The following is a 16,077-nucleotide window of genomic DNA, read 5'->3' as shown; positions in this document are numbered from 1 at the left end:
TACCGTCTTCTGCACAGTGTTCACATGAGATTTCATAGTAAACTCCCTTGAGCTGAGGTGGGAAATAAAGTGACTGTGCCTGCAGACACACACTCTCTTGCAAGTCCTGGAACTAGCATTGCAATTGGATACTTAAAACCCTTTACAGTGGGATGTGGCTACTGATGAAATTTTGAGGTAAAATAACTTCCCTTTTTGCAAAGATGTTTATGTGATTTTTTTCTTGTTAGCTTTTAACAGATACAGATACCTGTCCTCTTGAAAAAGCCCGTTCGCAAAACGGGGAAACGCATTGAGGTTTTATACAATGTACATCTGGTGACATTGCAGGCCATTATCATTTGGGGTCCCGACATCATCCTGTGGGATTGTGGCGATATACTCTGGCGAATGAACTTGGATCATGTATATCTATATGCTGCTGTTTTTATTTTGAGATTTTGTAAGTGCATTATTGTATGTGCGCTTTTGTGTCCACTTGTGAATAAACACCCTTGAATCCTGGTTGCACTTTTTGTCCTCTTCTGTTTTTCATGTTTACATCGACTGAGCAAGAAGGAACTTAGCATCTTTCAAGCTGCACCATTAGGATCGCACACATCATGCATAGACGTCATTACTCAGTGACTGGGACCCATAAGCTGAGACTACTCGTCATTTGGAGTTATCCGATTCTACGTGTATGCTACAAGGAGGAACGCTGTGATAGAGGAGTTACAAGAAAACGGAACCTATAACCCCAAAAGCGGTTTACATATGGAGCAAAGCGGGAGAGGTATCACACTGGCATAAACTAGACATTGGCCCTTATATCCTCTTTGTAATCTCTGTCTGCCACATTTTTTTAGGACGCATAGAAGGTTGCTTGTGACTGATCCATTCCGGTTTCTGTCTGTTTATCATTGAGCCATATTTGTTTTTATGTTTATATATTTGTGTATATACATCAACTGTTTATCTATCATATGATCATCGGTGAGGATTTATTAGCGCGGAGTGTTTTTTCATTTGGTTTTTCAATCTAAACATAGTCCTCTGAAACAGCAACATCAGTACATACAACCAATATATACTATAATATACATAATAACATATCTTGCTTGGCTACTGCAAACTGCTTCAAATAAGCCAAGTCTTGACTATAAACAGAAAACTTACACCTCCTCAACAGGACACATATTCCTGGGACAGGTCTAGGAAACAAAACAAATATTCCCATGGTTAGGCAAATATGCACAATTGTGCCGCAACAAAAGCAGAGCAGCACTACATTAGTAAAAATGTGATGCTGGTGCAAAGAAGCAATCAGAACCCTGGCTGAGAGGTCTGGAAAACAAACAACTGATATCCTGCTGCAATTCAGTAACTTTAGGTATGAGTGAGCCCCTTCCTCATTTAAATGCTAGAAAACAGCAAACTGCTATCTGCACTGTGCATGTTAAAAGTTGCATCAAGCACATTAAGATAGAAGTAGCTAGAATTAAAGAGCTGTGCTTGCAAATCTGACTTCAGATATGATATAAGCAGTATGCTAACACACTACAAAGCCCCAAACTAGTGCCCTAACAGGTGAATGAAGGTAGAATCCTAACTAATTTACTTATAAGTGCCCAAACAGAACTTGCTAACCAAACTATATCAGGAGGACTAGATTACTGGAACACAGGGTATAAACCATTAAACGTGGATTCCCTGAGACTAGTATAGCCACAATCTATAATCCCCTAAAAGTGAAACCTATGTTCTGCATAATGGGGACTCAGTGTCAATTTGAGGCGAGGATTAGTTGCATCTCACAAGCAGTGATCATTTGGTACTCCAGCCTGAAGATTCTACAAATCTTTTCATGCTCGAACAGAGCTACAGCCCACAAAACCTTTCACCAAACAAATGAGTCTGGCAGGAAGTGGAGAGATGTATGTTATATGAAGAGGTAAATGACCATTGGCACCTAAATATGACACTATGAAAGCTTTGTGAAGTTGACACCCCATGTAATTAAATCGTGAATACAAAAATACCATTTGCTTGTGCTACATTTGTACTGATTTGTTCTGCAAAAACAAACGTTTGTGTTAGTTTTGTTTCCAAGATATTGCACATTATATTTTACCTCATGTGCCCTTAATCTCCACCCATTTTCCACTCCATGTAATTAAATTGTAAAAAATGAAAATATTTACCATCCATTGATGTGCCGGTTTAATTTCCGAGATATTGCACTTTATATTATAGGCCATGTGGCCTCAATCTCCACCAACTTTACACATCTTGTAATTAAATCTTGAATGGAAATATACCATTCTTTTGTGTTGAATTTTGCCTCAAAAATAAACGTTTGTGCCGGTTTGGTTTCTAATTTATTTCACATTATTTTTTAGGACATGTGACCTTAGTATTCATAATTTAACTACATGCAGTGCCATAGAGGGTGGAGATTGAGGTAGCATGGGCTAATATAGAATGTTTAATATCTCAGAAACCAAACTGGCACAAACATTCATTTTTGCAGAAAAATATGTGCAAACACAGCACAAACAAATTGTATATTTTTGTTTATGATTTCATTACATGAGGGGCAAAAGTAGGGGGAGACTGAGGTCACACAGAATATGAGTAATATCTCTAAAACCACAACTGCCACAAATGTTAATTTTTTTAGCACTAATCAACACACACAAGGCATAAACTAATTGTATATTTATTTATGATTTAATTAGAAGAGGTGCAAAATGGGAGAAGATTGGGAGAACATGGCCTAAAATATAAAGTGCAATATCTCAGGAATGAAACTGGCACAAACGTTTATCTTTGCAGCACATATATAGCACAAAATAATTTTATATTTTTATTCACAATAGAATTGCAGAGAGGGCGGAGTATGAGGTCACATGGGCTAAATTATAATGTGGAATATCTCAGAAACGAAACTGGCACAAACATTTGTTTTTGCGGCATAACTCCGCACAAATTATTGGTATATGTGTATTCAGTATTTAAACACATGGGCTGCAAAGTTGCCAGAGACTGAAATCACTTGGAATATAAATGTGTAGTATCTTTAAAACCAAACTGGCACAAACGTTCAGCACAAAAGAAGCAGAAACAAAATGGTATCCTTTTTTTTATAATTTAATTACATGGGGTGGAAAAGTGGGCAGAGATTGAGTTCACGTGGACTAAAATATAATATGTAATATTATAAAAAAGTTTTTGCTGCACAAATGGTATATTTGTATTCACAATTTAATTACATGTGGTGCCAACTTTACACAGCTTACTATGAGCCTGTGACTGAGAAGGAATATTATTACTTGCTGTGTTTTTCTTTCATTTCAGTTTTTGTCTACAGTTAGATGACAGAACTAGGAAGACTCCAGAAAGACAAACCTGCAGTCTGTAAAATTAAAAGTGCATTTGTTTTGGTTTGTTTACCAAGCTTGTTTTTCCTCACTTGAGAATGTAAAAAAGCACGGCAGGCACTACTCCCAAAATCACAATTAAAAATTCAAATTTATTAAATATGTTTAAAACAGTAGAACAGACATGACAGGCTAGCGTGTGCAATACAGTCTGACGCGTTTCACGCCCCCTACAGGCGCTTCCTCATAGACTAAGGTCTCTTTAGAAACCCTGTCAATTTATACGATTGAAGCTTAAGTATTAACCGCTTCATAACCATCATACAAACAGAAAGGTTAAAAACAAAGTACATACGGCTGTACACAGAATTAATACATTTTAACGGCTAATCTTATTACAGAAGGCAGAGAAGACCAAGTATACCCTTAAGACAGCAATAATATATACCTTACAAAAAGCTATGCTAGTACACTATATATATATATATATATATATATATATATATATATATATATATATATATATATATATATACACACACACACATATACATACACACATTACTAAACTCTATACATGAACAATTGGTAAACAAACTGTAAACCATATATAAACAGTATACGGACTACTGTGAAATACTCATACGTTAAACTGTGTTAACAAATATTGAAAAACATGTAAAATCAATAAATTGAATTTCCAATATTTTAGCGAAAAAAGTATAAACACATGAGCACTTCTGTAAACAAGAATCAATATTAGATTCAGATATAGATGACACAAACCACTAAACTGGTATAATCAATAGATTAGAGTGTGTTCTATGCATACTTAAGCAGAAATACAACCTGATTTATTAAACATAACATATGAAAATAAACTCTGAAATCTGCTAATAATCAATTAATTTTGCACTCTCTGTTCATACCTGATGGACTTAGGGTTTGTAATTTAAGGATCCAATATAATTCCTTTTTATCCAAGAGTTTAACTTTATCCCCTCCCCTGGGGGGAGGAGTCTGGCTACATCAATAATTTGTAATGACAGTTTGGCAATATGTGTGAAATGAAAATTATTAAAGTGATTTGCTATAGTGGAATCTTTATTGTAATTTTTAACATGTCTCACATGTTCATTAAACCTAGTTCTGACCATTCTAGTCATTTTTCCAACATACTGACAGAGGCAAATATTGCATGTCAATAGATAAACAACAAACTGAGAGCTACAGTAGTGCCTGCCGTGCTTTTTTACATTCGCAATTGTTTTACGGACTGATCCTCTGTATGAGCTACTGCACTCCGAGTTAACATTGAGGATTTCAGTGTATCAACTTCAGCGTCTCGCTACAGGGTAGCGGTTACTCTTGGAGGAGTTAATTTCCGGTTCAGGGTGCAAGCAGCTAGCTGTGTGGGATTGTGTACACTCAACTGTTTTGCCTCACTACCTGAGATAATCTATTGGACTTGAGGTTTGCAAAGAAAACCCCCAGATAGTATTACTCATAGCAGGTAACTGAATTATGAAAATTTCTCTCAACATTCTAGAATTATAGTCCTGAAATAATATTCAGGGTCTGACTGGCTGGTGTACTGAATGCATAAACCAAAAAAGGAAATTTTATTCTAACCTGATAAATTTGTTTCTTTTACGATACGATGAGTCCATGGATTTCATCCTTAGTTGTGGGATATTGCCTCCTGGTCAGCAGGAGGAGGCAAAGAGCACCACAGCAGAGCTGTATATATATATATAGCTCCTCCCTTCCCTCCCACTCCAGTCATTCGACTGAAGTTAGGAAGAGAAAGGAAAAGCCAAGGTGCAGAGGTGACTGAAGTTTAACAAAATCAAAGACCTGTCTTAGAAAAACAGGGTGTGCCGTGGACTCATCGTATCGTAAAAGAAACAAATTTATCAGGTAAGAATAAATTTCCTTTTCTCCAACATAGGTGTGTCCGGTCCACGGCGTCATCCTTACTTGTGGGATATTCTCTTCCCCAACAGGAAATGGCAAAGAGCCCAGCAAAGCTGGTCACATGATCCCTCCTAGGCTCCGCCTACCCCAGTCATTCTCTTTGCCGTTGTACAGGCAACATCTCCACGGAGATGGCTTAGAGTTTTTTAGTGTTTAACTGTAGTTTTTATTATTCAATCAAGAGTTTGTTATTTTAAAATAGTGCTGGTATGTACTATTTACTCAGAAACAGAAAAGAGATGAAGATTTCTGTTTGTATGAGGAAAATGATTTTAGCAACCGTTACTAAAATCCATGGCTGTTCCACACAGGACTGTTGAGAGGAATTAACTTCAGTTGGGGGAACAGTGTGCAGTCTCTTACTGCTTGAGGTATGACACATTCTAACAAGACGATGTAATGCTGGAAGCTGTCATTTTCCCTATGGGATCCGGTAAGCCATGTTTATTAAGATTGTAAATAAGGGCTTCACAAGGGCTTATTAAGACTGTAGACTTTTTCTGGGCTAAATCGATTCATTATTAACACATATTTAGCCTTGAGGAATCATTTAATCTGGGTATTTTGATAAGTTTATATCGGCAGGCACTTTTTTAGACACCTTTCTCTTTAGGGGCTTTCACAAATCATAGGCAGAGCCTCATTTTCGCGCCGGTGTTGCGCACTTGTTTTTGAGAGGCATGACATGCAGTCGCATGTGTGAGGAGCTCTGATACATAGAAAAGACTTTCTGAAGGCGTCATTTGGTATCGTATTCCCCTTTGGGCTTGGTTGGGTCTCAGCAAAGCAGACACCAGGGACTGTAAAGGGGTTAAAGTTAAAAACGGTTCCGGTTCCGTTATTTTAAGGGTTAAAGCTTCCAAATTTGGGGTGCAATACTTTTAAGGCTTTAAGACACTGTGGTGAAATTTTGGTGAATTTTGAGCAATTCCTTCATATTTTTTCGCAATTGCAGTAATAAAGTGTGTTCAGTTTAAAATTTAAAGTGACAGTAACGGTTTTATTTTAAAACGTTTTTTGTACTTTGTTATCAAGTTTATGCCTGTTTAACATGTCTGAACTACCAGATAGACTGTGTTCTGAATGTGGGGAAGCCAGAGTTCCTTCTCATTTAAATAAATGTGATTTATGTGACAATGACAATGATGCCCAAGATGATTCCTCAAGTGAGGGGAGTAAGCATGGTACTGCATCATTCCCTCCTTCGTCTACACGAGTCTTGCCCACTCAGGAGGCCCCTAGTACATCTAGCGCGCCAATACTCCTTACTATGCAACAATTAACGGCTGTAATGGATAATTCTGTCAAAAACATTTTAGCCAAAATGCACACTTATCAGCGTAAGCGCGACTGCTCTGTTTTAGATACTGAAGAGCATGACGACGCTGATAATAATGGTTCTGAAGGGCCCCTAAACCAGTCTGATGGGGCCAGGGAGGTTTTGTCTGAGGGAGAAATTACTGATTCAGGGAACATTTCTCAACAAGCTGAACCTGATGTGATTACGTTTAAATTTAAGTTGGAACATCTCCGCATTCTGCTTAAGGAGGTATTATCCACTCTGGATGATTGTGACAAGTTGGTCATCCCAGAGAAACTATGTAAAATGGACAAGTTCCTAGAGGTCCCGGGGCTCCCAGAAGCTTTTCCTATACCCAAGCGGGTGGCGGACATTGTAAATAAAGAATGGGAAAGGCCCGGTATTCCTTTCGTCCCTCCCCCCATATTTAAAAAATTGTTTCCTATGGTCGACCCCAGAAAGGACTTATGGCAGACAGTCCCCAAGGTCGAGGGAGCGGTTTCCACTTTAAACAAACGCACCACTATACCCATAGAAGATAGTTGTGCTTTCAAAGATCCTATGGATAAAAAATTAGAAGGTTTACTTAAAAAGATGTTTGTTCAGCAGGGTTACCTTCTACAACCAATTTCATGCATTGTCCCTGTCACTACAGCCGCGTGTTTCTGGTTCGATGAGCTGGTAAAGGCGGTCGATAGTGATTCTCCTCCTTATGAGGAGATTATGGACAGAATCAATGCTCTCAAATTGGCTAATTCTTTCACCCTAGACGCCACTTTGCAATTGGCTAGGTTAGCGGCTAAGAATTCTGGGTTTGCTATTGTGGCGCGCAGAGCGCTTTGGTTGAAATCTTGGTCAGCTGATGCGTCTTCCAAGAACAAGCTACTTAACATTCCTTTCAAGGGGAAAACGCTGTTTGGCCCTGACTTGAAAGAGATTATCTCTGATATCACTGGGGGTAAGGGCCATGCCCTTCCTCAGGATCGGCCTTTCAAGGCCAAAAATAAACCTAATTTTCGTCCCTTTCGTAGAAACGGACCAGCCCAAAGTGCTACGTCCTCTAAGCAAGAGGGTAATACTTCTCAAGCCAAGCCAGCTTGGAGACCAATGCAAGGCTGGAACAAGGGAAAGCAGGCCAAGAAACCTGCCACTGCTACCAAGACAGCATGAAATGTTGGCCCCCGATCCGGGACCGGATCTGGTGGGGGGCAGACTCTCTCTCTTCGCTCGGGCTTGGGCAAGAGATGTTCTGGATCCTTGGGCGCTAGAAATAGTCTCCCAAGGTTATCTTCTGGAATTCAAGGGGCTTCCCCCAAGGGGGAGGTTCCACAGGTCTCAGTTGTCTTCAGACCACATAAAAAGACAGGCATTCTTACGTTGTGTAGAAGACCTGTTAAAAATGGGAGTGATTCATCCTGTTCCATTAGGAGAACAAGGGATGGGGTTCTACTCCAATCTGTTCATAGTTCCCAAAAAAGAGGGAACGTTCAGACCAATCTTAGATCTCAAGATCTTAAACAAGTTTCTCAAGGTTCCATCGTTCAAAATGGAAACCATTCGAACAATTCTTCCTTCCATCCAGGAAGGTCAATTCATGACCACGGTGGATTTAAAGGATGCGTATCTACATATTCCTATCCACAAGGAACATCATCGGTTCCTAAGGTTCGCATTCCTGGACAAGCATTACCAGTTCGTGGCGCTTCCTTTCGGATTAGCCACTGCTCCAAGGATTTTCACAAAGGTACTAGGGTCCCTTCTAGCTGTGCTAAGACCAAGGGGCATTGCTGTAGTACCTTACTTGGACGACATTCTGATTCAAGCGTCGTCCCTTCCTCAAGCAAAGGCTCACACGGACATTGTCCTGGCCTTTCTCAGATCTCACGGATGGAAAGTGAACGTGGAAAAGAGTTCTCTATCTCCGTCAACAAGGGTTCCCTTCTTGGGGACAATAATAGACTCCTTAGAAATGAGGATTTTTCTGACAGAGGCCAGAAAAACAAAACTTCTAGACTCTTGTCGGATACTTCATTCCGTTCCTCTTCCTTCCATAGCGCAGTGCATGGAAGTGATAGGTTTGATGGTAGCGGCAATGGACATAGTTCCTTTTGCGCGCATTCATCTAAGACCATTACAACTGTGCATGCTCAGTCAGTGGAATGGGGACTATACAAACTTGTCTCCGAGGATACAAGTAAATCAGAGGACCAGAGACTCACTCCGTTGGTGGCTGTCCCTGGACAACCTGTCACAAGGGATGACCTTCCGCAGACCAGAGTGGGTCATTGTCACGACCGACGCCAGTCTGATGGGCTGGGGCGCGGTCTGGGGATCCCTGAAAGCTCAGGGTCTTTGGTCTCGGGAAGAATCTCTTCTACCGATAAATATTCTGGAACTGAGAGCGATATTCAATGCTCTCAAGGCTTGGCCTCAGCTAGCGAGGGCCAAGTTCATACGGTTTCAATCAGACAACATGACAACTGTTGCGTACATCAACCATCAGGGGGGAACAAGGAGTTCCCTGGCGATGGAAGAAGTGACCAAAATCATTCTATGGGCGGAGTCTCACTCCTGCCACCTGTCTGCTATCCACATCCCAGGAGTGGAAAATTGGGAAGCGGATTTTCTGAGTCGTCAGACATTGCATCCGGGGGAGTGGGAACTCCATCCGGAAATCTTTGCCCAAGTCACTCAACTGTGGGGCATTCCAGACATGGATCTGATGGCCTCTCGTCAGAACTTCAAAGTTCCTTGCTACGGGTCCAGATCCAGGGATCCCAAGGCGGCTCTAGTGGATGCACTAGTAGCACCTTGGACCTTCAAACTAGCTTATGTATTCCCGCCGTTTCCTCTCATCCCCAGGCTGGTAGCCAGGATCAATCAGGAAAGGGCGTCGGTGATCTTGATAGCTCCTGCGTGGCCACGCAGGACTTGGTATGCAGATCTGGTGAATATGTCATCGGCTCCACCATGGAAGCTACCTTTGAGACGAGACCTTCTTGTTCAAGGTCCGTTCGAACATCCGAATCTGGTCTCACTCCAGCTGACTGCTTGGAGATTGAACGCTTGATCTTATCGAAGCGAGGGTTCTCAGATTCTGTTATCGATACTCTTGTTCAGGCCAGAAAGCCTGTAACTAGAAAGATTTACCACAAAATTTGGAAAAAATATATCTGTTGGTGTGAATCTAAAGGATTCCCTTGGGACAAGGTTAAGATTCCTAAGATTCTATCCTTCCTTCAAGAAGGATTGGAAAAAGGATTATCTGCAAGTTCCCTGAAGGGACAGATTTCTGCCTTGTCTGTGTTACTTCACAAAAAGCTGGCAGCTGTGCCAGATGTTCAAGCCTTTGTTCAGGCTCTGGTTAGAATCAAGCCTGTTTACAAACCTTTGACTCCTCCTTGGAGTCTCAACTTAGTTCTTTCAGTTCTTCAGGGGGTTCCGTTTGAACCCTTACATTCCGTTGATATTAAGTTATTATCTTGGAAAGTTTTGTTTTTGGTTGCAATTTCTTCTGCTAGAAGAGTTTCAGAATTATCTGCTCTGCAGTGTTCTCCTCCTTATCTGGTGTTCCATGCAGATAAGGTGGTTTTACGTACTAAACCTGGTTTTCTTCCAAAAGTTGTTTCTAACAAAAACATTAACCAGGAGATTATCGTACCTTCTCTGTGTCCGAAACCAGTTTCGAAGAAGGAACGTTTGTTGCACAATTTGGATGTTGTTCACGCTCTAAAATTCTATTTAGATGCTACAAAGGATTTTAGACAAACATCTTCCTTGTTTGTTGTTTATTCCGGTAAAAGGAGAGGTCAAAAAGCAACTTCTACCTCTCTCTCTTTTTGGATTAAAAGCATCATCAGATTGGCTTACGAGACTGCCGGACGGCAGCCTCCCGAAAGAATCACAGCTCATTCCACTAGGGCTGTGGCTTCCACATGGGCCTTCAAGAACGAGGCTTCTGTTGATCAGATATGTAGGGCAGCGACTTGGTCTTCACTGCACACTTTTACCAAATTTTACAAGTTTGATACTTTTGCTTCTTCTGAGGCTATTTTTGGGAGAAAGGTTTTGCAAGCCGTGGTGCCTTCCATCTAGGTGACCTGATTTGCTCCCTCCCATCATCCGTGTCCTAAAGCTTTGGTATTGGTTCCCACAAGTAAGGATGACGCCGTGGACCGGACACACCTATGTTGGAGAAAACAGAATTTATGTTTACCTGATAAATTACTTTCTCCAACGGTGTGTCCGGTCCACGGCCCGCCCTGGTTTTTTAATCAGGTCTGATCATTTATTTTCTTTAACTACAGTCACCACGGTTTCATATGGTTTCTCCTATGCAAATATTCCTCCTTAACGTCGGTCGAATGACTGGGGTAGGCGGAGCCTAGGAGGGATCATGTGACCAGCTTTGCTGGGCTCTTTGCCATTTCCTGTTGGGGAAGAGAATATCCCACAAGTAAGGATGACGCCGTGGACCGGACACACCGTTGGAGAAAGTAATTTATCAGGTAAACATAAATTCTGTTTTCTTTTACAAGATACGATGAGTCCACGGATTTCATCCTTACTTGTGGGATACAATACCAAAGTTATTGTACACGGATGAAACGATAGGGACAAGACAGGGAACCTAAACAGAAGGTACCACTGCTTGAAGAACTTTTCTCCCAAAAACAGCCTCAGACGAGGAATTTGTAAAATTGGGAAAAAGTGTGAAGAGACGACCAAGTTGCAGCTTTGCAAATCTGTTCAACAGAAGCATCATTTTTGAATGCCCATGAGGAAGCCACAGCTCTAGTGGAATGAGCCGTAATTCGTTCAGGAGGCTGCTGTCCAGCAGTCTCATATGCAAAACAGATAATACTCTTCAGCCAAAAAGAAAGAGGTAGCCGTAGCTTTCTGACCCCTACGTTTCCCTGAAAAAAATACAAACAAGGAAGACGATTGACGAAAATCCTTAGTGGCCTGTAAGTAAAACTTTAAAGCACGGACCACGTCCAAATTATGTAACAACCGCTCCTTCTTAGAAGAAGGATTAGGACACAAGGAAGGAACAACAATTTCCTGATTAATATTTTTATTAGAAACAACCTTAGGAAGAAAACCAGGTTTGGTACGTAACACCACCTTATCGGAATGAAAAATAAGATAAGGAGAATCACATTGTAATACCGAAAGCTCAGAAACTCTGCGAGCAGAAGAAACAGCAACCAAAATAAAACTTTCCAAGATAATAACTTAATATCAATGGAATGCATAGGTTCAAACGGAACCCCTTGAAGAACATTTAGAACTAAATTCAAACTCCAAGGAGGAGAAATTGGTCTAAACACAGGCCTGATTCTAGTCAGAGCCTGACAAAAAGATTGAACATCTGGAACATCTGCCAGACGCTTGTGTAGCAAAATAGCCAAAGCAGAAATCTGTCCCTTTAAGGAACTTGCTGACAACCCTTTCTCCAATCCTTCTTGGAGAAAAGACAAAATTCTGGGAATCCTAACCCTACTCCATGAGTAGCCCTCGGATTCGCACTAATAAAGATATTTACGCCATATCTTATGGTAAATCTTTCTAGTAACAGGCTTACGTGCCTGAATCAAAGTATCAATGACCGAATCAGAAAACCCTTGCTTAGATAAAATCAAGCGTTCAATCTCCAAGCAGTTAGCTGCAGAGAAACTAGATTCGGATGATGGAAGGGTCTCTGAACGAGAAGGTCTTGCCTCAATGGAAGCTTCCATGGCGGCTGAGATGACATGTCCACCAGATCGGCATACCAAGTCCTGCAAGGCCACGCAGGAGCGATGAGGATCACCGATGCCCTCTCCTGTTTGACTCGAGCAATCACCCGGGGAAGGAGAGCAAATGGAGGAAACACATAAGCTAGGCTGAACGACCAAGGCACTGCCAAGGCATCTATCAGCTCGGCCTGGGGATCCCTGGACCCGTATCTCAGAAGCTGGGCATTCTGACGAGATGCCATAAGATCCAACTCCGGCCTGCCCCATCTGAGAATCAGGTTGGCAAATACCTCCGGATGGAGTTCCCATTCCCCCGGATGAAAAGTCTGTCTGCTCAGAAAATCCGCTTCCCAGTTTTCCACGCCTGGGATGTGGATCGCCGACAGATAACAAGAGTGAGCCTCTGCCCACTGAATTATCTTGGCTACTTCTGTCATCGCTAAGGAACTCCTTGTTCCTCCCTGATGATTGATGTAAGCTACAGTCGTAATGTTGTCCGACTGAAATCTGATGAATTTGGCCGAAGCCAACTGAGGCCAAGCCTGAAGCGCATTGAATATTGCTCTCAACTCCAGAATATTGATGGGAAGTAGAGACTCCATTCGAGTCCATACACCCTGAGCCCTCAGGGAGTTCCAGACTGCTCCCCATCCTATCAGGTTGGCGTCCGTTGTCCCTATCACCCACGAGGGTCTGCGGAAGCATGTCCCCTGGGATAGATGATCCAGCGACAACCACCATAGGAGAGAGTCCTTTGTCTCCTGATCTAGAGTTATTTGAGGAGACAAATTTGTATAATCTCCATTCGACTGTCTGAGCATGCTCAGTTGCAGAGGTCTGAGATGAAAACGAGCAAAACGGAATGATGTCCATTGTCGCTACCATCAATCCAATTGCCTCCATGCACTGAGCCACTGACGGCCGAGGATTGGTCTGAAGGGTTCAGCATGTATTCAGAATCTTTAACTTTCTGACTTCCGTCAAAAAGATTTTCATGGATAGAGAGTCGATTAGAGTTCCCAAGAAAGGAACCCTTGTCTGTGGAACTAGCGAACTCTTTTCCAGATTCACTTTCCACCCGTGAGTCCTTAGAAAGGACAGAACAATGTCATATGAGACTTTGTTAGCTGGTAAGACGACGCATGGATCAGAATATCGTCCAGATAAGGCACCACTGCAATGCCCCGCGGTCTTAGAACCGCCAACAGAGACCCCAGAACCTTCTGGGTGCAGTGGCCACACCGAAAGGAAGGGCCACGAAACTGAAAATGTTTGTCCAGAAAGGCAAACCTCAGGAACTTGTGATGATCTCTGTGGATAGGAATATGAAGATATGCATCCTTTAGATCCACGGTAGTCATAAATTGACCCTCCTGGATCAACGGAAGAATAGTCCGAATAGTTTCCATCTTGAAGGATGGAACTCTGAGGAACTTGTTTAGACTTTTGAGGTCTAAAATAGGTTGGAACGTTCCCTCTTTTTTGGGAACTACAAAGAGATTTGAATAAAATCCCTGTCCCTGTATTGGAACGGGACAGATTACTCCTACACATCGTAATATGCCTCTCTTTATCTGGTCTACAGATAATCGAGAAAGAAGAAACCTTCCTCTGGGAGAAGGGTTTCTGAACTCCAACTGATATCCCTGGGACACAATTTCCAGTGTCCAGGGATCCTGAACATCTCTTATCCAGGCCTGGACGAAGAGAGAGAGTCTGCCCCCCACAAGATCCGGTCCCGGATCGGGGGCCGACCCTTCATGCTGACTTGGTAGCAGCAGCTGGCTTCTTGTAATGTTTACCCTTATTCCAAGACTTGTTGGGTCTCCAAGTGGGCTTGGTTTGTGAATAAGTCCCTTCCTGTTTAGCGGAAGAGGAAGAGGGAACTCCCTTGAAATTTCGAAAGGAACGAAAATGACTCTGTCGCCCTCTCTGTTTGGATTTTTTATCCTGAGGGAGGAGATGACCCTTGCCTCCCGTTATGTCAGAAATAATTTTCTTCAAGTCAGGCCCGAACAGGGTCTTCCCCTTGTAAGGGATAGCCAAAAGCTTAGACTTGGATGACACATCCGCAGACCAAGACTTCAACCATAAAGCCCTGCGTGCTAAGATGGCAAAGCCTGAACTCTTAGCCGCCAATTTAGTGATCTGCAGAGAAGCATCCGTAATAAACAAATTAGCTAACTTAAGAGCTTTAATCCGATCCTGTATCTCTTCCAAAGGAGTCTCCACCTTAAGAGACTCTTCCAGGGCATCGAACCAATAAGTGGCCGTGGTAACTGTAACAATACAGGCCGCCGGTTGCAAAAGGAATCCCTGGTGAACGTATATCTTCTTAAGGAGACCCTCTAACTTCTTATCCATAGGGTCTATAAAAGCACAACTATCCTTGATAGGAATAGTAGTCCGTTTAGCCAGGGTAGAAATTGCTCCCTCTACTTTAGGGACCGTCTGCCAAGAATCCCTAATAGAGTCTGCTATAGGATACATCTTTTTAAATATAGGCGAAGGAGAGAAGGGAATGCCTGGTCTCTCCCATTCCTTCGCAATAATCTCTGAAGTCCTCTTAGGGACAGGAAAGACATCTGAGTAAGAAGGAACTTCCAAATATCTGTCCAATTTACTCAATTTCTCCGGCGGAACAACTATTGAGTCACAGTTATCCAGAGTAACTAACACCTCCCTCAGTAATAAACGGAGGTGTTCAAGTTTAAACCTGAAGGAAACCACATCAGGATCAGTTGAGGGCAAGGCACTCCCTGACTCAGAAAGCTCACCCTCAGAGACTACCTCTGTAAACTCCAATTCAGAGCCCCGGGAGGGTACATCCGCAATCGCCATCATAGAATCAGAGGTAGAATTGGCTACATAGTTATCCCTTCTTGTACGCTTGCTGTGCGATATGGGAAAATTGGATAACGCATCAGAAAGTGTAGAGGACATATCTGCGGCAAAGTATTTTAAAGTAAACGCTGCAGACACTGGTAAAATACCTGGCACAGCTTGCGCGGACGGTATGGGCTGTGACGCGTGGGGAGAAAGCTGTGGCATACCTTGCATCTCATCAGTAGAGTCTTGAGAAGCATCCGCCGTAGATAAAGGTGTATCAAACAAAAAAAATGTATCTTTATAACGTAAGGCCCTCTCACAACATGAGGGACAGAAAGGAACTGGAGGTTCCACAGTGGCATCCAAGCACATAGAATATGCTATAGTCTGGACCGCATCTGAATCCATACTAACAAAGAACAGAAAAATATTATGGTATTGACTCTGTTAATAGTATGAATTTACAACTTTATGGCCAAAAGTACCAAAAGAAAAATGAATGTAGTTAAATATCTGTCAGTATAATTGTGTCCTGACTACATACTGTCTCTTTAAAATTCAAAATGACAAATAATTTTTTTCTTACTGCACAGTCAAAACACTTTTTACAAAACAAAATGCCCCACTGCACCTCGCCTCAACAACTCTGCTGAGGCGCCTACCTGCCCGCTCGGTCCGCCGACCACTGCTAGGCAGAATCCGGAATCTAGTTGATAACGCCTAAGACCGCTTGCTTTAATTAGCAAACCATGCGGTCGAAGCGTCACTATGTCTCTCAATTTCTCTGCGGCCGATGACTTCTGGAATAGAAGGAAGCTGCGCGGCTATTACAAAGCGCGCCAAAGAAAGAAACTCCCCCCGCCCATCG

General features: G+C 42.1%; 1 protein-coding gene across 2 annotated transcripts in view; it reads right to left on the bottom strand.

Annotated features, from left to right (window-relative positions):
- Positions 1 to 16,077, bottom strand: part of LINS1 (lines homolog 1) — a 135,681-nt gene that overhangs the window by 23,939 nt on the left and 95,665 nt on the right. The window lies entirely within an intron of this gene.

The sequence above is a fragment of the Bombina bombina genome, chromosome 6, assembly GCF_027579735.1.
Source record: "Bombina bombina isolate aBomBom1 chromosome 6, aBomBom1.pri, whole genome shotgun sequence".
Taxonomy (NCBI): Eukaryota; Metazoa; Chordata; class Amphibia; order Anura; family Bombinatoridae; genus Bombina; species Bombina bombina.
This window is presented reverse-complemented; position numbering and strand designations above follow the sequence as displayed.